Below are 22,868 nucleotides of genomic sequence, written 5' to 3'. Positions count from 1 at the left end.
TGTTTTTCTCCAGATTCACTGGCAACTTCATTAGCATTAACATCAAGTCACTGGACTACCTCACAGATGAAAGATGAAGCCACTGATTAAGCTGTTCATTATATCCATCAGCATTATACTTATGAGTTAAAATCCTATCCTATTAGTGATGAAAGGAAAGGAATACATATCAGAAACCCAGCATTAATGAACCCTACTGTTAGTAAATCCACATGTAGCTGCAGTGCAGGACAAATAAAGCATCAAGATTAAAGCTTTGAGCTCTGACAATTACATAAATAATGAGAGAGAAAATAATTTTTAAAACCTCGAAGCAAAGAGTGTTTCAAAAATGTTCATATTTGCCTCAAGGCTGCCCTTTGAATAACAGAAATATGGAGCACTATTGCTGTAATTCTCATATAAGAATTTTAATTCAATATTGAAAATATCACTTTTCATCATCAAATGAAGGTGTATGAACTGTATTTCTTTCAATTACTTTTATTGAAAGCAAAATAAGGCTTTGTGATTTGGAAAATTGTGAATTAAATCTAAATACTACTGCTTCTCCCAATTAAGTGGTACAACCTAGGGTGGGTGAAATAAAAGCAATCACTGGTAATCCTGAACAGAAAAAAGAATGGTTTAGAAGTCCATCTCACCAATCCATCCAAAGCAATAGAGATGACTATATTTTCTGAAGCGGTTTTATTAAATATATTCAGCTTTAACAAATCTGATTTATTTTGAAAACATTTGTTTTTGTGAAGTTGCTTTTGCACTGGCAAGAAAGTCTCCAAGGCGTGCTATGTGCTGTGATTTCTATTTGTTTGTGCACTGTGGATTTCCTTCCAACCCACTTCTCACCTGAAGCATTTGGTTACCCTAACTCAGCTCTCAGTCAGGCAGTGACATTAATTACCTGCTGCAAAGTGGCTGCGAGCTGTTGATTCAAGAAATGCCTCAACTGTGTGTGCACCTAGCAGCAATTATAACCTGCATCTATAAAATCAATTTAAAAACAGCAGCACTGCTTTTCAATCTCTGCAATACGTAGGAATCAACAATTTTAAGACACTAAAACATTACTTAAGATAGCTTAAAAGGGGTGTTTGGTTCTAAAAGCTTAATTGCTCTAACTCTGTCTGGCATAAGACACACTGAATTAAGAATTGCAGCATAAGCTTGAATCTCCACTCTCCATTATTGCCATGTCTCCCATCAGAAAAGATTTAATTGCTGTTATGCTGATCACTTGAACATCCTTCTGGTGCTGAGCTGGGACTCACTGAGACCTTCACTCATTTCACTGGTAATGGCTGAAGGATCTCTACAGACTGATACAGGCAAACTACAGATCACTTCTTGTATTTTTAAGTGAACAGTAACTTCAAGGTGAAAAGAACACACTAACTTCCCTTTCATCTAAATTCAATGAATACAAAATTAAAATTCCTGGGAAATTCTCTCTCATCTAGCTCATCTTCCTTGTTAAAATAAGTAACGTGTTTCTTCCATACGTTCTGTTTTTGTTGAAGTAGGTTGGTGTTGATACTACCTGACAATAAACTCTTTAGGTTTTTAACTACACATAGCAACAACAGCAAAATAATAAAACAATCTGTCAGCAGTTCACGTTGGCTGCTCAATAGTTTAAACAGAAAATAAGTGTTTCTGTGGGAATGCAAAGGAACTTTTAAGTCACTTACATGAGGAGATCACTCTTGAGTTGATTTAGATATGAGGCTCTACTTTATAATTGAGCTTTTGAAGACAGGCATTCCACCTCATCCTTTGATTTTCTGTACATTAACTTGAATAACTAAACTCAATATTTCTGCATTTGTACAGATATCAGTCACTTAGTACTTTAAATAAGGCATTGATGCTTTAGAAGAAACCAAAATGCTACCTTATGGTAGTTTATATACATATATCTATATTCATATACACTACATATCTTTAACACAGAACAATTTAAAGGATTTGAACTTATATAAAGTTTTTTTCCCAATGAGTATCTGGAAATTCCTCTTGTTTTCTTAAGAATATAATGAACTATAGGAATATATTCAAGAATTTGCAATCACTGAGAAATCAGCAATCCCCCACACTCAGACCTCTTCCCCATCTTAATGATGTAATTGAAAAAAAAAAATCACAAATTCATAGTTCATAGGAAAGAATAATAATTCCAATTGTTTCTCTTCTGTCTAGGAATAACCACTGCTAAACTGGATTAGCTGTTACTGAAAATTGGAGAAGCCCCACCTTATTGGCATTTAGACAGCTTTGATCAATATGCAATGCTGAGAAGTCACTTTAACACATTATTTTTTTCACATAATATTGTTTCTTCTTCGTCCTAATAATGAACTGCCGTAATAAAAAAAGGCTTGTAACTGAAATGGGACAAGGCAGCTGTAGGAAAATTGAAAAATGTGCAAGGAATGTGCTTGAATACATGACTTTGCCTTTATTCATCGCATACTTATCAAAACCATCAGATGTAATCAATAAAAGCTGGGTTGATTCATGATGTAACTGTGCTGATCAGTACTCTATTACTTTAGGCTTTACCTTGGAGACTTAACATCTGTGGCTTTCACACAGTGAAGGCAGCTATATCAAATTCAGCCTCTTTCCAAGATCAGATTTCAGTGTCAGTGATCTCAAGCAAATATGCTCCACACATTCCACATCAATTTTAGATTCTACACAGAAGAAAATTAGGAAATAGCATAATCTCATCACTTAAATTTGTAAGCCCATGGCAAACAGAAAGCCTCACGCAGCATCATATCTCCTGCAGATCTTTAGCCCTCAGTTGTTCTGACCTCTCACCTGTGCTGTCAGGATTTACATTACAGGAGAAGGGGGAAGAAGACTACAAAAAAACCCCAAAATCCCAACAAACCACTTTCAAACCCATCCTACAAACCAGATGAAAGCTCTGGCTGGTTGCAAAGACGAGAAAATAACTGCCGCATCCAAACCAGCATGACCTTGTTGCTCAAGTTTTGCTAAAAACTCTGACCTGAGGGCTTCTCATTGAAATATTCCAGATCTTCTTGTCTCCTTGAGCTCTGCTGCTATTAATAACATGTGCAGCAGAGCTTATTCTGATCTCTGGTTTGGGCTTTTTTTTTGTGTCTTTTTTAGTTTTTCAAAGGAACGTCTGTTTCCTGTGACAAACAATTAGTCTCAGACTTGATACTCTACAGTTTTATAAGAAAAGACAAAAAATTCTATGTCCTTGTTGAAGATTGGTTGAGACACAAAAGCAGGATTTTTTTTCCCTACTGCACTCACATTCTTATGTGCAAATGCCCTCAATATTAAAAGTGTTTAGTTTTAGTCAGTCAACTTCCTATACAGTAAAAAATAAAAGGCACTAATTGAACATTTCAGATAAAAGAAGGCTGGCTTGAGTGCTTCTGAAAATTACACTCTCTTAACTAGCCAAATTCCCAGTACTTCTCAATTTTTTAAGAGAAAAGGAAAAAAAAAAAAAAAAGTCTAGAGTCAAAGGAACAGAGACAGGAGACCAAATCAGGAATACATGCATATGTTACATAAATGCAATCAGGTGGAGTGCATTTAATCCCCTGGATTTCAATATACCTGCTCTATTTTTCAAATCTTGTTGGCATTGAAAATCTCTTGATTACCTGAAATAATTTGCTTTCCTTAAAAATACCCGGATAAATAGTATTGGATTCTTTTTTAAAATGTTATCTGTGAATACTGATAAGATAAAAAAAAATTTTGAGTAAATGTAGCAAAAATACAGTATAATCTGTTAATTGTGTTCAAGCAGGCCAGACGGCATATAGCTTGTAATCTTCGGGGAGAGACAAATCAGATTAGTGTACTCTCATACACTGCCTAATGCTGTCAATTTCTGCTTGGAATCTGTAAGAAAGGCAAAAAATAATAATTGGAAAATTAATGTGTAACAGTCCATAGTATTATCTTATTACGTCGTTTGCACTAATGGGGCCAATCTGTGCACAGTGTGCTTTCTCTTGGGGAGTCATTAGGTACCTGAATCATAAAACATGTGGTGGAGAAAGAGCTTTACAAAACCAGTTTTAAATAAACAGGTAATTAGATGTAAAGGGCATAATGTTGATAGCAATTATTGCTGCTAACCTGGAAATACAATTGACTTAAGCAGTTGTTCCACAGTAGTACAGTTTCCTATGAGAAGCTGCACCATATTTCACTTCTCTAACTATGAGCAACTTCTTCCATATGTTCTATACTCCCAAGAACCCAATCGTTCTAGATTACAACAGCTTCAGCTCATGCATTGGGTTTGTTTGCCAGAGAAACATTAATGCAGTATAAAAAGAAACCATAGCACAGATAGATGTCAGCACAGGTCACAGAAGTGACCAAATTAGTAGTAAATGCAGGATCAGAAATCTGTTTGCCAGTCTGGTGCTTTCCCACACCAGCTGCTCACCCTTACTGGGACACAACTCTCACAAATGAGCTTTCTTTAAGAGATACATGATTCTGTCAACCTAATAACAATCAGTGACCTGACCTATAAAAACAAATGCACCTTGTTCTACACCTCACAGCAGCACTCCTTACATGGGAGTTTTCATCTCTGAGTCTCTGGGGTCTGTTGCCAGCATGCACCACTTCAAAGTGGGTTACACACCTGAGACATTGAGCATTTCCTCTCCTTTTCCCTGTAGTAATTGTACTTATACATCTATTTGAATTTAGTCATCAATTTTCTCTACAAAACACAAATGTGGCCAAAGCAATACCACTCATATGAGTGTAGCATGATGTCACCACGTTGGCTTTTAATCTACAAACCACACAGGACAGAGCTGCAAAGGCTCTGCTCAACACGTAGAAAACAGTGTTGAGTGATGGGCTGGGCTTAGATACTCTGAAAATTGAAAAAGAAAAAAAAAATCAAGGGAAAAATGCACACAATGTCAGAGACACTAAGCCTTGCTTCCGATGTTACGGTATTAGCTCCTCTAACCCAGATGACCGATCATTCCAAAGATTACTTTGGAATTAAGAAATTTTCTCTGAGAGAATCTAGAGATATAAATACTTATAACACATAAGAGGTTTTTTTCCTGTGATAAAAGAAGATGACTGAAGACACACAGTCCTTCAAATCATGATTATACCTAACCTGAAACCATTCTCATTTTGAATGAACTACCACGATTAAAGCCTCTTAGGATTCAAATATACTTATGTAAAGACAGGTACTCATGGGCAAGCATTAAGATCAATTGTTCAGATTATAGAGTTGCTGCTTGGATATAAAATGTATTCCATAGACACGGAATATGAGGATTTGAGGAAATTTCCAGTTCCATCAGCAGAATAAACAAGACAGAATATGTATTAAATGTTGATAGTGCAAAAGGACAAAATTAACATGCTGAGAATTCTGAGAGCTTTATCAGTGCAATTCAGGATAGAGAAAGATTTAGCTTGACTAAATTCACAATCCTAATCTTGAGACTCAGACTAGACACCTGGACTCCACAGGCAGAAACTGGAAAGATTGAACCTCCAGAAGGCAAATCTCCTCGTAAGACAGGTTTGATGACCTGAGTTCTGGGGGATGTACAGCTTCCCCTTGGCAGTACAGGTAGACCCAATAATTTATTTAGCTAGGTCATTATCCTTAGGTGAGCTGAACACTAACTCATCAGACAAATGCTGCTCTAAGGCTCATTTTTTATTTCCCCTCAGCATTTAGAGATCAGCAGAATCACAAAACACAGGAACATTCTCCTGAACCAAAGATGGAAATGCTTTTGACATTGGTCTCATCATATAGGGAAAAAAATTGACAAAAAATATTATGCAGGCACATCCAAGCCACAGTCATGAAACAGTATGTTCAACTTGCCTGTGAACTGTGCCATTTTTATATCTGCTATAAGCTGTGAACACTAACAGTCTCAAGAATTTTAAAAAAATCACAGATACATGGGGAGTGCTGCCAGCATGCACCCCAACAACATTAAAGGACTAATATCCTCCAACATCTTTCTTCTCAAAACGATATGAAGAATAAAACATGAAGGCTCTTAAGCCCAACAGTAGATCCCTGTAGTTGAAATCTGTTCCCTTAATTCACTGTGCTGTATTCTTGCATTATGACACAGCCCACAGTAAGGCAATCACAGGGCATTTTACCCACAGAACTCTCCCTACCACAGGTAACAAGCCAACAGAGAATTATTGTTCTCTTAGATACAGAAAATATTTCAACAGCTAAAAGTAATTGTGTACGTGGATATCTTTTGTGAAAACCCTTTTGTGCTTTCCTGTTTCAGAATCTACAAAAGTGGACATTGATTTCTGTCCCACATGGGGGGGCCTTTAAAAAAATAAAAGAGAGAGAGTGAAAAGGAAGAATACATGAAAGAGGAATAATATTCAGTCGCATACATCTTTCAAGGTGCCCAGAAAATCACTCGGAAAAAATGTGAGATGAATGCCTATGTAGTAATAACTTTCATCCTTATTTAAAAGGACTGAGGACTGTTCCTCCACAGCAATGTACTAGACAGGATTCCCTCAGTTCTCCTGTAACATATCTAAAATAACTATTAAAGGAGAAACCTAGTTTTTAAGAAGTGGCTGGAATCTCTTTCGACAGCTCTCAGAGCAGCCAGAATCCATGCTGTCTGCTCACTGTGAGGAGCTGAGCCCTTCTAAGCCCTCTCCCTAATAGTGATGGCAACATCCCTACGTGGGCACTGCCCTTCCTTCTGGGCTGGAGAGCTGGGGCAGTGCTGGGGCTGTGCTGCCTCCCCAGAGAGCCCTGAGCTGGCAGGGAGATGGTATCCCTGCATAGAGTGTGCACCTGCAACCCCCAGAGCCCTGCCAGAGCTGCCTCCTCACCTCACCTCACACAGAGCAGCAGCTGCAAAGAGCTCCCTTTTCAGTCACAGTGCTCAGCACAAGTTCACCTCTGCAGGAAAAGAATGGTAGAGAGACTTCTGCTCTCTGTCACAGAGTTTGATTAATGAGGGTAAGTATTGCCACTGACATAAAGGATATCAGAAAGCATTTTAACTACATCACATGTGGTATTTGGGCAAAATCGGATGGCGATAGTGATACATTACAGCCTGTCACATTAAAAATCATGTCCATCAGAAAACATTTGAATTAAAAAACCTTTCGTGACACAAATATTTACACTTATGACCAATGTGAATTCTGTAACCTCACCGCGACTTAATTTTCTTTCTGCATTTCTGTGAAACCAAGCAGCACAGTAATCTAACATACAGTTTATAAACTGCAGCACATTGAAATAATTCAGGATTTTTCTTCAGCATTACAGACAAAGCTTTTTCAATTTCATTTCCACTGGAAACGACCTTCACTTCATTATTCCCATATGAAATTATTTCGGTCAGAGCTTTCTCTGAATGAAGTTTTGTCTTTCCCTTGTGTTTCTATCAGCTCTCTTTCCTGGCTACACATGCTAATGCCCAGAGTGGAACAGAAGTCAGCAGCAACACAGATTTCCAAAGAGCAGGCTGCCAGTCTTCAGCGTACTTCAAACTACGTGCATAATTTCTCTTTTCATAAACGTATACAGAAAAAAAAGAAAGTTTTTGTTCCAACACTAAGATTTTTCTGAATAAAATTTTGTCTTTGCATTGTTCTACAAAGATGGCAACTTTCATTATCCTAATAAATTAACAAGAAAAGACATCTCTGTTGCAATCATGTTACATAAACATCTCACCGATAGAGATATATCATTACATTATATTTTAAGCTCCCATATGTCACTAGAATTCATGCTGAAACCACCTTACAATGCAATCTTTATGACAGATTTCTGTGGATTAACCAGTTTCCAGCTTTCTCTGACATTTTGTTAAAACTTTAATACTCTAAGCACCATCGTTTGACATGCTTTCTGCCAGTACTTTTGCCAAGCACAAGCATATGCTACAACACAGCAAAGGCTGCTCTTTGACTTATGTCTTTTAGCAAGAAAAATATTTTGCACTGACACTGCATATTGTTTTAAAAGTACTTAGCTGAATAATACTTTATTTTATACATGTGAGACTTTGCTTCCATGTTTTGTTACTTTCATCACAATCTGTTTAGATAGAGAAACGCACTGAATAGGATGAAACTCACTGACTCTTTAAATGTGCCATCACTACCTTTCCCTATCACAGCAGAAACCTGCTATGGTTAACCACAGGAAAGAAGTTCTTTAACTAAGGAGCAGGAAGAATACAAAACACATCAAATTATGATGACTGAAGACAGAAAATGGACATTCCCCTTTAGGGCACAGATCACACATTTCACAAGTGCACTGGCAAGGGAGTTCCCTGGTATATCCACATTTGAATAAAATGTATTCTTCTGTCGTGCTGAAGGCTGAAATCCTTTTCATGAAAAATCTTAGGTTAAGAAAGATGACTTCCAGATCTGAAACTAGGGATAATGAGAAGTCACACGGCATGAAGTATTTAAAACTAGATTTCTGTTTCATTCCTGCATGTTCATCTGAAAAATCCTGGAAATACTTGCTGCAATATGTGATCTTTAAATGATGCAGTGTGTCATTCCCTCCCCTGCTGAGTCAGCTCTGCAATGAAAAGTAGAACCACAGCATCACCATTTCTTCTTCATGCTTGTCTCCTTTGAGATATCAGGACTAGCTAGAACTAATACCTGATACCCAAAAGAGTGATGCCTATTAAGCAGCAATATAGGAAGAAACTAAAAAAAAAGTGAACAACACCCCCCTAATTTCCAGAACAAAACATTGGAAGCAAAGAAAAATTAACAGAAATACATTAGTTCTTAAATAAAAAACCCAGAATAGTGCCCATTTCATGAACACCTAAAAGCCAGGAATACTGACAAACTGAAATTGCTCAAAACTCAGCAATGCCACTGTTAGTTCCAGAGGACATTTTAAGTAATATTGCACATTTTTATGGGCTTTTTCTTTCACTGTCACAAGCAACGGAAACAAAGAAAACACACAGTACTGATGCAGGGTAGTATTTCCCTCTCAGAAAAAACCCAGAAATGCCCAACCACCAAAACTTCTAGTATTCATTCTCTTCTAAACCATTTTCATAGCACAGAAATGACACACACTAGGTAATAGAGAGAGGATAACTACTTCCCTGGGCTGTTCTGGAGGAAAACCCAAGACAAATTTACAAAGTCACAGTCTTTTATAAAGCTCAACCTGTTCTGTGCCTGCAAATACTGAAAGATAAACATATCTATGCATCGTCAAATACTACTCAATATGTACAGCAATATACTTGTATTTGCTGGTGCTCGTATGCACCTGAAGAGGGAGTGCACACCATCACAAGGGGAAGGTGTAGGCAACCTTCCTCTCCAAAATAAATCAAAACAACCTTTATGATCTTGGTTATACACTCATTCTAGCTCTGCTTCAGACAGGGAGGAGGAAAATGCAAATATACTGCTTGAGTAAGACACGTTGAATTCTTCATCTGTTTATCAAGCCTTACTTTTGGGTTTTAATCAACTGTTTATAGAATGATAATATCATGCTGGTGTATCCATCAGTCAATTCATGTAAAATCTATTTATCAGCAAGGTTAGGGGCAATTGCACCTCCACAGTTCCTGTCAAATGGTTTTGTGCTTGTCTTGAGAGCCCTCCTGGTGTGGATCACAGAGGGTCAAAGCCTAACCCTGCACCTCACTGTGGTTATCTTTACACTTCCCATCCCCACCATCTCCACTCTGAGTTTTCAATGCTGCAATTTCAGATCATCACTGCTTGTCCTAACCAACATCATAGAGAACAGAATATTCTCTTCCTCTGCAGAACATTTTGTATATTAGAAAACTCACACATCTCTTCCTTCAATTCCCCTTTACCAGAACAACTCTTTCTTCTAAGTCATATTCTTCTAGGACTTGGATTAACTTTTGTGCTGTGCCTTGGATATTCTCTAACTGATACAAACCTTCCTTGAGGTGCAGCCCTTGGAAGGACACAGCCTGACCACCCCACACTACCACTACAGGGCAGAACAGAAAATTTACTTGAGTTATTTTATAAATAGCACTTCCATTTATAGACCCTGATGTCAACCTTACTATTGCTGCCAAGGAATCAGTGTCACATCACAATTCGTATTATCTCCCAAAGCTTGGGCTTTTTATTTTGATTCCCACACCCCTGCCCTAGGATGCCATTTACACCTAGTCATTTCCCAGTCCTGAGATACCAGTCTTAGATACAAAATTGGGAATTTGATTTTTTTCAGGCCACCTCTCCAGTGAGATGAGAACTGTGAAAACCTAACTCTATGCTTTCAAGCTACACAAATGTTTTGAAAGTTTCATAATCTTCAGGTCATTAAATGAAGACAGTGAAGAGGGACTGGATAAAAAATTGTTTCCTTCTCGTAAACTCAATAATCACGTTCATGTTGTTTTCCAAATGTGGTTTTCTCTAATCCATGTTTCCCCACCTTGTTTATAAGAATGTCATTCAATACAACATCGGGAACCTTATTAATGTCAAAATATAGGACACCTACTGCCTCCAGCAAACAGCTCTGCTGTTCAGAAATCATCCAGGCACAACCACATGGGATCCACTCATGAACACGAGTGTTAGGTTCAAAATGGCAAAGCAGTCACACAAATAGGAGATACTTGCATTGACGGGGGGAAGATACAGACAGCTGACCATTTTTGCAGACTAGAAGTTTAAAAATACTAACTGGGCAAATACTTCTGTTGCTCATTGAAAATCATTAACATTTCCAACTCTTACTGTGCCTGCCCAGAGGTGATTTTTCTCTGGAAACTGTGCCTCTAACAGTGCCACTGTGCTGGCAGCAGCCTTGAGGGCTCCTCAGCTGGCACACAGCGTGTAAGGTCTCACTGCGCTGCCAGCTTTGCAAATGCTCTGGTGCATGATTTATTAAAGAAGGTTTAGAACAAGGAGAGCAATCCCTTATTGACAATTCTGACACAAGAACTCAGGAAAAAGCACAATAGGTTCAGCATGGAACTGTCAGCAGTGAGATGGAATTTTGGGGACACTGCCAATGATGTGGCAGGACAGACAGACAAACTGTGTTGACTTGATATTTGTGCCACAGCCCAGGACAGACCATTAACAGCAGTAAGGAAAAATCTAGAATAACATTTCTGGGCAAGGCATGCTACTACTCCACTTAACTGTACACGGAGAGAAAGACTTCCACACGCATTTACTCCTGCAAAGACAAATGGTGACAGAAAACAAAGTAGAAAAAGGCAACAACAATCAAAAATCCAAACAGTCCAGAACTGCTTTCACAGCCATAAAGGTTACTTGCCAGTTTTCTGTGGGCTGACATCCTTTCAGGAAAAGACTCAAGAAAAAGTTCTGGTTTGGTCAAATGTATGGACACACTTCACAGGACGTTAGCATGTCTGGAGTTACACAAATCACAAGGAATTCAGGTAATCAGCATGTCTGGAGATAACACAGGAATGTGAAAGTAGTCAGCTTGGTTTACAATAGATGGACAACTGCAAAGCTGGTGCTGACATTGTGGGATTATTACCCAATTGTTGTTCACAAAAATGCAGACTTCTCGGAGCTTTGGAAAAATCCAGATGCTTTAGGAATAGGTGGAATTTTACAGATATGTACAAGAATTTTTTCATTCCTCAGGAGGTCGGTGATAACATCACCCTTCTTTTATATATGAGAAAAACAGTGATCAAGTCAGTGTTCCCCCTCTTTTGTGCACTGAACATTAATGAGCAGGAATAGATATTGTGAGAAATTCTTATATTTCACTCTAACAAATTAAAAACTCAAATCATCAACATCAAAAAGTGCAGAAAGTGAACTGGCTGGGTACCTTTTTAGGGAGATTAGAGCCCTTCATGTTCAGAAAAGAGAATATTGAGAAAGGCACCAGCTCCAACAGACCACATTTTCTCTCTTAAAATACCCTCAAAGTTACAGAACTTTTTCACTCTTTACTATCACCATTTTTCAGAGACGTCATACAGAGCATACAGATAGGTAAAAAATGGATATGGAATGAATAACCCTGTCCCTTAGATGAAATATTCAACCATTAGCAAGATTTATGGAAGCACAACCATGCTTCCATAAGCAAGCATGTCTACTCTTACAAAACAGAATTTTCTGAGATATCTCTGTGATCATACACTTCCCAAGGTCTTTTTGCACTAGTCTGAACAACTTAAAATGCAACAATATGTAATTTAGCTGCAGACACCCAGTAAATACCATCCAATAATTTCCTCATCAAAACCTGTTATAAATAAAGAGAACTTCTACTAAAACACATTTAACTAAATTGTTACATTTATTCTGAAAACAAGAACAGTTTTCAAAATTAGTATTTATTTTTGCATTTCTTCCCTTAACTGTAATGCTGTCTGGTCAAACATTGCTATATTGACAGACTGAGATCTGTCAGTCAAGAAGGATTTCATGCTGTGTCCATGGAGGCAATGATACCAAATTTAGGAGACTAGTCAGGCAGTCACAGGACACACAAAGCACCAAACCCTGCCTCGTCCAGATGGCAGCTGGAGCAGACTGACCTCAAACCTCTGACATCTATGAGTAGCCATCAAGAAAAGACTGCACAAGTTTCTGTCTGAACAGGAAAAATCTCATTTAGCTACTCTGTCACACGGATGACAGCAGAATGCTTCTGTGGGTAAAACTCCATACACTGATGGTATGTTCCCAAAAACAATAAACCCATTTCTTAAAGACTCTGGGTATCACTACATATCAACAGTGATAGATGTTATGAGAGATCAGCAGCACCCAGCTCAAAAGAGGTACAACACACTTCAGACTGTGTGCTCCAGCTGCAACAATGATGTTCTGAGATGGGAACATGTCTTACACAAACCTCTTTAAGGGGTGATAGCTTTTGGCCAACATTTATTTGAACAGATTTTAATGAGAGATGAGGACTCTGAATCTCTTTTAGCCATTTTGACCAGAAAACTCCACTGCCATCAGCCATGCCCATCACAAACAAAATCAGAACTTTAAAGTTCCACACACACTGCAGGAAGTAACACTGACTTATTGACAAATCTGCCTTCTGCAGACAGCTGCAATGCAGTGGACAAAATCTGAGACATCCAAGGGGCTGAAAATAGTCCAGGTTAAAGTACACAGAGCTCCACATCAGCTCATCTGCCCTTCTTTGATTCTGTAAGAACAGATGTACACTATCTCCTAATTATCTTCCTCTGTGCAACTGACTCTGATATTTTGCTCAGATATTTTTACAGCATACTTTGATATTTTTATCATGATTGGAAAAACAATTTAGATAAGGAAAGATCCAACTAAAAGGCTTGCCTAGTCATCATTCTCATAATTATTTAGGGCTTACATTCATCCTTCCTATGGAAGCAGTTTGCAATCTATTCTGAATTCACTAGGGATGACAGCGCTTGAGCTGAGAGCTGAGCTTACTTCTTCGAAGGTCAGACACTCATGGAATAGCCAAAATGCATCAGCAAGTTAGGAAATTTAGTAATAACAGAATTATACCCCTTAACACAAGGTATTGCCTCCTTTTTTACAGACTGAGTTCATTTTTGGCTCGCTAAGAGGCCTCATGTTGATTCAAACACGAGGAACCAACACTGCTGTATTTTCAGTCCCAGCTGGAGTCTCCCCAGTGAGCTGTGTTCTACCTTCTGGCTAAAATACTAGCCACAATCATCCAAATCCCTGAAGGTAAAAAGGACTTGAAAAAAAATAAAAAACAAAACCACATAGAACAAACAGCTGCTCTAGGTTGCCTTGTGTTTAAGGAAAACATGCTGTATTCCAAACCACTGTATTTTCCCAGTAAGAGAGAAAAAAAATCACAAAATTACATTGTTTCTATATAACCTGACATCCTCCTCACTTCCAGAGCAGCCATACTAACGTCTCAGTATTTATTCACAATAACACTTTTCTAGTCCAAGAAGAAACAAACTCACAGAAGGAGGCAGAGGAGCTTGACTCGGAGGGAGGTACTGGCTAATGCTCAAGCAGAAAGACAAGTGCAGCAGCCCTTTCAAAAAAACCTCATCTTCCAACAGCACATTTCATACCCAGAAAAAAAGTGCAGGTTTAATCAGCCTAGAGAGCTCTCAGTAAAAAAGCACATCATTCTAAGATATAAAGTATGAAAACACATTATGATGCCTGTTCATATATAGCTATTACAACTATAAAATCATCCTTAAATGATAATTACATCACTGTTTTTGCAATTTAATGTTTGGCAAAGTTACGGCCATACCATTTGTAATAGGCATATTGACCTAATTTATCAAATATATTTTTTAAATTCTTTAAAATCAAAAGCAATTTGGCATCCAGCCATAGAACAAAGTGTCCCTGAGTACAGTTTCAAGGCCAAGTCAGAGCTAGCACATATGTAAATATGTGCAAATAGGAACTCACTGTTCCATTACAAAGACTTATTTTCAAAAAAAAAGTGACTAAAAATGTGTTCATGGATCACTCAGCAGCACAAATTAACAGGAATGTGCATAGTACAAATGCTACTTATATTTGTATCACTTTCAATAATCCCCATCCAAAATAAAGATTGTCTCAAAAAGTATAATATTTTTAATATAAAATTTTCGTCAGTAAAAATAGAAAAATTAGCTGACAGGCATTCAGATCTCACAGTCATCTTCCCTCAGCAGATTTCAAAAATTTCCCATGTTTTGCTGTGTTCATAATTCCATTACACTCATAATGAAACACACAGATACAGAAGTAAAAAAAAAAATTTATTTTTTAAAGAAAGTTAACATATTTAGCAAGCACCTTGTACTTTCTATAAGGAAAGCAAGTTTCCTGCACCTTTACAGTCAATTCTACAGTATTATCAGCAGTACATAATGGGTCATTGAAAGGAGAAAAAATGGGAAAAGGGGGAAAAATGAGAAAAAAGAGGAAGAGAAAAAAAGAGATAAAGAAAGTGAGAGAAAGAGAGCAAAAGAGAAAAAAAGAGAAGGCAATGGCACACTAGAGGGTGAATGTTAATTTTGAACATAGTGAGAAGCCAACTTTTCTGCCATCATAGCAAAATGTAAAACCCAGTTCCTTAAAATGAATAAACCACCTTCCCAGAAAGAAATAAAAATAGAGATAAGTAAAAGATAGTTCTTCTTGGACAGCAAGAGAGCAGCTTTGATAGGAAGTCAAGTTGATTTTGCAGGAAAAAAGTGTCATGCATTTACCTATAATGCTGTGGAACTGAAGGACTTGAAGAATGTTGTTCCTGAAACCTGAAAGGAAAGCAATACTATAGTTAGCACATGTGCAGTTCCATCACTACCTACCATGCTACAGCAACAAAAACCACTTACAGCATAAAGACATTGCTCTTGCAGCACTTTGATGCATGTTCATGTCAGCTGTACGTGGAGAATGAGAAGTTCCTGGGCATGGATAGCATCCCTAGGACAATAATTCTGATAGGAGTCACTAATGCTACTCTTTATATTACTCATTTTTGCTCTGCAAAGACAAGGAGACAGAGGGTGACCATAGGTGAAATGTAAAATAAAAATCTACTTTGCGCTCTTTGCCCCTTTACAGAATTTCCCCCAAACAGTTCCTGATTGTGTGTCAGGAACAGGTTACAAGTGCCCAAACACAAAAAAAATCTCCAAAGGAATAAAGTCATCATTCAGGAGCAAAAACGTAACTTACCAGCATTCCAGAATCACTCAGGTCATCTGTGTAACATTTTGGTGCAGATCACTCTTGCAGAAGTCAGCTGTTGGAGGGATGACTGTTCCAGCCTGTGCTCAGCAGAACAAACTCTTGCTTCCTTGGAGTCCCCTGACTTCCACTGAAGGGCTCCCACACAATCAGATTCAGGTGCCTGCTGTGCTTTTATGGAGCTGTTCCCATAGCAGCCCACAATAGGTGTTTGCCTTGAACAAAGCTGTGTCTGATATTGGACAAATATTCACTTCTAATGTATGTAGACTGGCAATTAACTGTTTAAGAAAACCAGCTCAAAAGTGGTGATTTTACCAGTGGTGATTTTACGTGTGAGGTTATGCAAAACCCACCAAATACTGAAATAATCAGCTTTCCCACATCAATGAAGCTCCAGGATTCAGCCCAGTCCTTGACTCCACTCATGCAATTGCAGACTCCTACTGTCACAAGGTGATATTCCATGTTGCACAGCACCAGCTCACATCATGTCAGAGGGGAAAGGTGTGTTCTTACACATACAGCCAAATACTGACTCCCACCTGGTTTCTCCTGTTATGTTACCCTGTTTTTATGGGAGATTACTGGCTGGGCTCAGGTAACATCTCAAATTCTGGCTGCAGTGGCACATCAATCACAAAATGAGACAGGCTCGTGTGACAGAAAATGCACATGGTGGACTGCTCTGCAGCTGAGGAGTGGAAATATGACACACCACAAGTTCCAAACCTGTGGCCTGAACAAATGCATTTCCAATACATTCCTGCAAAGCTGACTATTCATATCTGTGCTCCACAGCCAGTAAAGACAACTTGTATGCTGTACAGTCACAGAATATAGAGAATTGCCTTTTAAATGCATGTAACAGAAAAGGTGTTACCGAGCCAAGCAACATAATGAAAATTCTGAGATCATTATGCAGGAGAAAAGAACTCTTGTTTTGAGAGTTTTTAAACCATAACAAGCAGTGACAGAAGCACTTCAGTTTATATGGTGGGAATAGTACCTAGAAGAGAAATGGAGCAGATTATACCAGACCAGACCATACACGGGAGAAAAACTGTATAGTTTAACTCCAAGATGCCTTTTTTAAATAACAGGGCTACTTGAACAATATGCTGATTTATTCAGAGCATTCTCATGGTATTCTCACTTTGCAATATGACTTATAACTTACTTTTTCACAATGCAGGTCCCACAGCACTCAGGTTCTGTTTCAAATCAGTAACAGAAATACTTATTGCTGACTCTGTGGTGCAGATGCATCATTGCAGGACAGGATAAATCAGACAGAAAACTTCAACAAAACTTCTTCACTGTTATTGTCAGGCACAGGAACAGGTTGCCTGGGGAGGTTTTGCAATCTCCATCTTTGGAGGTTTTCTAGACCAGACTGGACAAAGCCCTGAGTAACTTGGTCTGACCACAGAGGTGGCCATTTTTTGAACAGGCTGAATTCTTTTAAAATTAATTACTACTGTCATAAGCCATACTAACTTTGAATTCAGTATATAAACTTAAGACATAGGAAAATGTGCATCCAGTAAGAGAAAGGAGCTTGGTTTTGCTAAATACATGTGGAATTTGATGAGTCTGGACTACCAGTACCAAATAACTTGAGCAACTGAAAACAAAATTAACTTGTTTCACAAAGCTATCATCATTAGAAAGGTATTATCAAGGCATGAAAAGATCGTAGTTTTTAACTTTGAAAATGCTGCTTCTATTTCAATTTCTTCTCTGTTATTCCACCGAAGTGAAATGTTTCCCAGGCTTCTCTACATGAAAGGTCAACCCTTCCTCAACCCAAATCTAATGTCATAATCAAAACAAATGATCTTGTTATTCACTCTGGCTTCTACTTGCTGAAACAAAACCAATGAAATTGTTTTCCTGTTCAGTGACCAATGATGCAATATTTTGCATCTGAGCATCAGTAAGAAAAAGTTAAAAAATCCTGGAGTTTGGAAAAAAACAAAAACTAAATCATCCAAACAAAAACCCCCAACCCTGATGGAGAACACAGGTATTTCCTAACAGGACCCACTGAGGAGGGTTAAGCTCATATTTGAGAGATAAATCTCCAATTCCTATACGAGAAACTTAGGCCAGATGAGCCAGCATCAGTGACCCAAATACAAAGCACACTCACCAGTCTGGTCCTTTGGTTTGCTCCACAAGCAGCAAATGGAATTCTTTCCAGAGAAGGAAGCTAATGAGCATTGTCACATCTCACCCCACTGCGACTGCTGTCCATGGGGAAAGAAGGGACACTGCCAGAGTTGATCCCATTTTGTTTGTTGCTGCTGTTTTGTCAACAGGACAAAATGGCTTATCAAATTTCATCTGAATCCACAGTTTTGCAATGACTCAAATATTCATTTTCTTATCCTTCCCCCACTGAAGTAATTCAGCATTAGCTGAACAGCATTAGCAAGAGCATTGGCATTAACTGTTTGAGTTGCTGTTATCAGTGGCCAAGGGCAAATACAGATCAGGCTGACAACAAACTCAAACCACTGCCCTCCTGCCCCTAGGTGTTTTGCACACTCATCTAAAAAAATATAAATTTATTCTTTAATGTATCTAATTAATGAAAAAAGGGACAACTGTAGTTAAAAATAGGGATATAGGGAAATTGGGAAAAATAGGGATATAGGGAAAAAACACTCTATCTTAGGAAATGAAATGACTGTAGAAACATATTTCACTTCTTTTCCCAGATATGTGATCACTGCCTGATAGTCACAGTTTGCATTGTCTTCTAGAACAAAAGACCTGAGGTCAAGGGATTCCAGCCCCTGATAAATATTACCATTTCATAAAAGCTGCAGCATGCTGAAGAAAGTATTTCATTTTGAAGAAGGCAATAGACTGAAAAAGTAACCTGAGACCATGGAGAATAATCCATTATTAGTTTTCAGTGGAACCTCCATCCCTTAAAATTGTCGAGTAAAAATTTTTACAAGAACCTAACCACACGTGCACTTCAACAAAAATAATAAAAACCAAGTATCATCTCAGATCATACAGTACAATAGACCTAAGATATGTAACAATATCACATATGTCTTTTCTATTAGCACTTGTAAATATTTCTTTTTCTTAAAGGTATTTAAAAAGAATAGCAGACCTACAGAAAAATATTTGCCTAAAGTATGAGAACCCAAAGAAAAAAAGAAAAGTGAATATTTACCTTGTAAAATTCATACCTTCTCAAAACAGGACTGTAAAGTGCTAACCCATCAGCTTTCCATACTTCCACAGAATTTACTGGATATAAGATTATGAGAGCTTCTGTTAGAAATATATTCTTTTGGAAAATATCTTTCTGCACCATCAGAGGTGCGTTCCTGGACATGTAATTTTTTTCCCCAAACCTTAGCAGACACATTTGATATTATCTGAACATGAATTCTTTGAACGGGGCCCTTTTTGTTTCCAATAAAACCTTGATAAAATGCTGGATTATTTGTAATAAGGACAAATTTAATCTTGTTCAAACTGAATAGATAAGACAAAATGCATTAGAAGTTTCAAAACCATATGCACTTGGTTTTGCATCTTTATGATTCTATATATTCTCCATACTCAACTGAAGAACGATAAAAAAGAAAAAAAAAGCATTTAAATCTATGAATTATGAATTTCTCTGTGGAAATCTGTGTTGCCTGCATGATCTGGGGCTGATAGGCACAGATTAGATATTTGTACACCGCATTCCCTTTTAGTTCTAACTCCAGGTTGCTTGAAAGCATTAAGAGTCTGCTGCAGAACTTCTGTGCAATTCCTTCCTCATTTGCAAACAGAACATCATCTTGTTTCTGCTACCAGAGCTCTCAGGATGCAGACTGCTGCAAAGATGTACTGAGATGTAATGACAGAAGGAAAATACTTCCCTCTTGCCTACCTGTAGGGTAATATATCTTGGGTGTTATTTGAGCTCCAGTCTGAAGTCCCCAGCTGGGTGTGGGGGTGTGTGTGATCAAAACCTTACAAACACTGCTTCCCTTGTACACAGCCCACCCTGATCACATGCACTGATGGGGAGTCTAAATTCCCTTCCCCTCTTCAGAATCCCCAGAAGAATCATCCACCGCTGGGGACTATTTTAGCTCTTCCTGAATCATCCTATCTCCATGCTGAAGAGGAGTCAAGGATTTCCTGTTCATTTTCAGCGTGCATTATGCCACTGAAATTATACCTCTTCTCCTTTCAGCATGCTTGAGATGAAATTACTGAGGACAAATAAAGAACAAAGTTCCTGTCCCAAGCAAGCCACACTAAAAACTGATGGTGCCAAAATGGCAATGGACAGAAGTGGAATTCCTCACTGTTTGCTAAACAAGCCATGTCTCTTCTCCACACACAGTGCTGTACAGGTTGAACTGGCACAGAATCCAAATGAGATCTGAACGTGGAGATGATAAACAAGATGGAAAAAGGGGTGCTTTGATAAGAACACCTTCTGCTGATAGAGGAATACCCTCTCTACAAGGGCCACAGTGCAAAACAGACTCAGCTGAAGAGACAAAGGGGATGGTGAGTTTCAAACACTGAGTTTGAAAAAAAGAAGGAAAAAAATTAACAACTTTTGAAATTCTAGCTGTCAGTGGCCCAAGAGGCATGTGTTTAAGTTTCCACTTGCTGTGCAATTGTTGGAAGTGATGCTTTCCCATGGTATCCTCCCATGCTGAACACCCCATCCCTGGGGATCGGCAGAGTTTCTTGCCTGGCATCAAACAAATTCACCTCTAACCCAGAAAAGCCTTGCCTGGTCAGCTCCTGGAGCTCCACCATTTGTCCCGTGTGACCTGATTACAGCTTTGATCAATGACGAGATCAGCCATCTGCAGAGTACTCAGGGCTTCAGCAAAAGGCTGCTTTGATTTCTTTTCAGTGCCTTAAAAGTACTGGTAAAGTCACCTTGAGCACACAGAGATGACTTCTGTTTCTCTTGTGGATGAGATTTCACAGATGATCTGATTAGAAAGTGTTTGGTACTGGGCTGCACTGCCACTGGGAGCAATGATACTCTTTTGACTGTTTCTGACTTTTTCCAGCCTCTCTTACTGAATGGAAGTTTTTAACTTACTGTGCTTCTGTCCTAGGTTGCAATATAGACGTATTTAAGTATTCTATTACCACCAGCTGTGGGCCGTTGGCTGTTATCACCTGCTAATGACCCATCCCCAGATGACAGACAATGGGCCATCAGGGACCCACCGTGTGACTCATGGACTTATCTCATCCCATTGTGGGATGCTCTGCCCAGGAGGGAGGAGCCAGGTGTTCCCACCTGGATATAACCTGGCCCTGGAACTGCCTGAGCTAGCCCTGTCTACTGGGTTCCCAGAGGACAAGAGCTACCACTGGACCTTCAGCTGGAGACTAGACCTTCACAGGATCACTGCTTCAACTGGACTACTTCGGCTGGACTGCTACTACCATCCTAACAGGGTGTTAGGTTGTATCTGACTTTGTCAGTGCTTTTCCTTGTATTATTTCACTTATTTTTAATTTCAATCTTGACTTGTGATCTCCCACTGGTTTGTTTTCAAACCAATACAGCTTCTCTGGTGGTTTTGTCATGAAGCAGAAAAAAATAAAAATCTAAAGATTTCTGCTCCAAACACCCCAGACTTTCCCATAAATGAAATGTCCTGAAAACAATAATTTCTCATTCATCAGCAAAGCAGTCCCCCCTTCCCGCCTGTGCAGGCTTTTCTCTGGTCAGTACATCCGTGTGGGGAGCTCCCTGTCTGCTGAGGCTTCAGCAGGGCTTTGATGTGCTGCTTCAATGCCACATCTGTAATGCGCTGTGCAAAGGGCTTCTGAGTAGAAACTCAGTGCATTCCTGTTTGGTCCTCAGCAACAAAGAAATGGAAAAAAAATAGAAAAAAAAAAAGACCTCTGTCACAAGGCAGGCAGATTCTGAATTTTACCCCAGTATAACAAATATAGCTAGGCCAAACATATTATGAAACAAGATAAGAAGGAATTGAAGTAAATTTTTGTCTTTAAGTGGCACTGCATAATTGAGATGGACAAAGGTCCAGATGTACCAGATGAATCTTGAACAATTGCATTTAAAAATATTCAAAAGAATCACAATAATTTCTGTTATGCTAGAGGATGTGCAATATGATATTTTATTAGTTTTTAAGAATATGAAGTTTTCATCAAACTCTTTTATACTTCCTTTTGCCTTTGAACTCCCACTAGTCTTATGGTTGATTAGCTGAGACATTCCTTTCAACAGTTACAATTCCAGAGAGGCAGGAAAGAGCAGAGAAACAAAATTATTCTTGAGAATCATCAGAAACTCAGCAATGCAAACTGCAGTGGCAGAGGTAGGGTGCGGAACAGAGAAGTATTTACTGAGGCAAGTCAATATGCGACTAAAAAGGAAAAAGCTCTCTGTTGCCTGCAAGTTGAGAAACTAAAAGATGAATACATAGGAAAACTGATTTCCCTCTGGTATTATAATACTACTGTTCAGAATGTTGGTGAATAACAAAAGAAATGGAAAAATAGAATAGTTCAGAGCAGAACCCCTTGGAAGCATGGCCCACAGGTTTAGAAGCAACATAGCAAAACTGAACATTCAACAAGCTCCTGCCTTTAAAGGATGAGTGTGGCTAGCACAGGTCTTTCTCGTGAGAACATTCCGTTGTGTTTTATAAACAAAGATAAAGTTTAGATGTTTTTAAAACAGTGTCTCAAGATTTGGACAGTTCAGGCCTGGGGGGAGGTTTCTGGCTGACCAATCTGGGCGACCTCTGAAAAGTCTATATATATTGAAATCAAAATAATAAACTTCCTCTTTCTTGCCACACTGAGAACTTAGGTCCTTTTCTCTGCTAGCGGCTCAACAGCGACAGATGAGTGCAACTAGCTATACATGGAAAAAAAGGGGATTTAATTTCTCAAAACTGATACTTTTTGAACTTATGGGGAATAGTCCTCTCTTACACTTTCAGCATCTCATCTCACTAAGAATGTCCTAGACTGAAATAGGAAAAATGCTCTGTTTTATCTTAAGAGGTATTATCACCCTCTCTACGCCATGTTTCATATTTTATACACAATCC

At 38.5% G+C, this 22,868-nt stretch overlaps 1 protein-coding gene and 1 long non-coding RNA gene across 9 annotated transcripts in view; both read right to left on the bottom strand.

The window, feature by feature from the left end:
• Positions 1 to 22,868, bottom strand: part of GABRB2 (gamma-aminobutyric acid type A receptor subunit beta2) — a 139,632-nt gene that overhangs the window by 38,575 nt on the left and 78,189 nt on the right. The window lies entirely within an intron of this gene.
• On the bottom strand, positions 14,820 to 18,831 carry LOC146431146 (uncharacterized). 2 transcript variants are annotated; one of them, XR_014854881.1, is made up of 2 exons: positions 15,414 to 18,831; positions 14,820 to 15,332 (listed from the first exon to the last, which is right to left on the bottom strand). It is a non-coding gene; the product is annotated as an uncharacterized LOC146431146 (long non-coding RNA). The 2 variants fall into 2 exon arrangements; XR_014854880.1 differs by having other exon boundaries at positions 14,820 to 15,325.

Source organism: Lichenostomus cassidix, chromosome 13, assembly GCF_008360975.1.
Source record: "Lichenostomus cassidix isolate B80296 chromosome 13, HeHo_3.0, whole genome shotgun sequence".
Classification (NCBI taxonomy): domain Eukaryota; kingdom Metazoa; phylum Chordata; class Aves; order Passeriformes; family Meliphagidae; genus Lichenostomus; species Lichenostomus cassidix.
The sequence above is the reverse complement of the archived record's forward strand: the minus strand, read 5'-3'. Positions and strand labels throughout refer to the sequence as shown.